Source organism: Alexandromys fortis, unplaced genomic scaffold, assembly GCF_014885135.2.
Source record: "Alexandromys fortis isolate MF-2015 unplaced genomic scaffold, M_Fortis_MF-2015_v1.1 scaffold_110, whole genome shotgun sequence".
Classification (NCBI taxonomy): Eukaryota; Metazoa; Chordata; class Mammalia; order Rodentia; family Cricetidae; genus Alexandromys; species Alexandromys fortis.
This window is the reverse complement of record NW_026068014.1, coordinates 43,137-45,708: the sequence shown is the minus strand read 5'-3', so window position 1 is coordinate 45,708 and position 2,572 is coordinate 43,137.

The following is a 2,572-nucleotide window of genomic DNA, read 5'->3' as shown; positions in this document are numbered from 1 at the left end:
CTAAAGATAAGAACAGGTTACTTTTGGACACATTTTAAAGCATATCTCAAGAAATTCATCCAATATAAATTACACCTGAGACCCACCGCAACTCACTGTCCTATTAAATAAACAGCTTATTATTGCCAAAACTCTATCCTTATTACATATTTTATGAGCTTACTACTGGGTGAAAACTTTTACATGACATGACACTGCAAATGAATGTTATTATTTTTTCATTAAGTAAATGACAATTATGAAAAAAGAAACAGCTGCTGCTGTCACACTCAATGTCTCAGGAGGTAAAAGTCTGCCCATGAATACGGAGACATGGGGATTGAATACTGAGCATGTCTGACAATACCTGTCTCCTTACACAAATGATTAAGTATGTTGAAGTTCATGCATCATTTAAAATAACATGTAAGGCTGATACGGTAAGCTGGCATTCTTTACCTAACAAAAGCACCTTTTTGAAAGTACATTTATAAAGCAACATCGTTACTCTGAAACAGTGCAAATATTTGTTTAGGAACAATTACAAAATTAAAAATAATCCTTTCTATCTACCAGGTCTCTGTAGACAAAAATATAAAGTCAACAAAATATCACATGGAGAAAAATATAACTGATAGGTTATAGTATTATTCTCAGTGGCAAACTGTGAAACTCAATACCATTAAGTAAATGCAAAGTCTTACTTGTGTAGATTTGGTCACTGAAAAAAATTAAAACATGTAACCACAGCAAATGGCTTCATTTCCCTTTCAAAGCTATGGGTTGTTCAGTTGGCTGCAATGGCAAAATCATAGCAGGCAGATAAATGAGGTCCCTTGGGATGGAAAGATTTTGTTTCTGTAGATTAAAAATGTGGTAAAATAAGAAAAACAGGAGTAAGAAAATTTTTAAATAAAACTTGTTTAAAGAGGCAAACTTAAGAGGTATGTAAGTATGATTGAATATGTTTAGAAATAGTGAAAGTGAGATATTTCAAATTGAAATGCGTATTTATATAAAAGACTTTACCCAAGAAGTTTATTATGTTATCATTGAAATTTATGTTTTCCTTGTTTTTGTTTGTTTGTTTTGTTTTTGAAAAGGTTTCATCCTGTATTCTAGGCTTGTCTAGAATGCACTATGTTGCATATGTCGGTCTCAAACTGACCCTCACAAGAGTTGAAATTACAGTCTTGATCTAACGCATGCAAATTTGTCATTAAAATCCCCCTTTTGATATTAGTTAGAAAAATTCCAGATATTCTTAGATAAAAAGAAGATAATATCTTAGAAATAAAGCTGAATAGAACACTACAAAAATTTAAATTCAGGGCACTGAGAAATGGCTCAGCAGTTAAGAGCACTTGATGCTCTTTCAGACAACACAGGTTAATTCCTATCATGCATATGGGGTTTACAACCATATGTAGATGCAGTTATAGGGAATCTTCTACCCTCTTCTTACCGTCCTTGGTACCAGGCATACACATATAGATATGTACAGGATATAGATATTCCTGTACATATCTATATGCACAGGAAGCACACTTACACATAACACAAAAATGTCAATTTATCTTAATGCAATTGGTTCAATTTCAAACTTTGGAAAAAAAGTCTCAAAAATGTAAAATAACCATTAGTTAAGATTGTAGTTTTCAGTGAAAGCCATCAAAAGCAGACAAGTGCAAAATGCATTCTTTTTAAATTGTTTTGGTTTTGTCTTTGTCTCAGTATTTCATCTTTTTAGTGTCTCCCCTGTATTTTAACATATCTTTATTAGATGTACAGATGCTTACGTTTAAAAAATAGAAAGAAAACAAATGCACACGTTTCTAAGTCCATATGCTTTTAATTTCTAGTAATACAAAATTTAGATTTTGTTCTAAATCATATATGGAGCCTGTGGTGACCTCTGGCGTGCTGAAAAAAAAAAAAGATATTGGGAAGAGGAAATAGGGAGCTTGCTTTCCCAGAACTCTGAAGTTGCTGATGGTGATCACAGTTGGTAAGCTCTGCTAGCCTTCTTCTTAGAACTGGCAGTTTCATTCATTTTTAGCTGTCTGGTGAAAGCACTTTTAAAAAATAAAAACTGAAAATCACACCGGGAGCGACTGTTCCCAGAACAACTGTTTTCGTTGTGAGTGTTTCCCCCTGTGGCATTTCAGCTCTCTGTTTTAATTGAACATAACAAGCATGTTCTCATTCATACACGCAATTCCCGCAGCTAGATAGGTGCTCTTATAGACAGAGGGTGAGAGAGAAGGAAATGCTTAGAAGGGTTTTAGATACTTTAAGAATAAATACAATATTTTAAAACTGCATCCCAAATATCCAGTTCCCTCAAAACTTCATTTTTATAGTGGATCATTAATTGAACTTGTCTGTTGCAAAAATAATTAACTCATCCTCTGAAAATACAGTCAGTCTCACTTTAGAAAATGAACTCTGCCATGATCTTAAATTTTTAGTCCAACTGAAGTGTATCAATTAATTCTAAAATCAATCTCTGCCAGACACTGACTTTGCTTTGTCCATGTATTCTCATTTTGCCAGCATGTCTCCAGATCCTACACGTGTGCTAATATATATA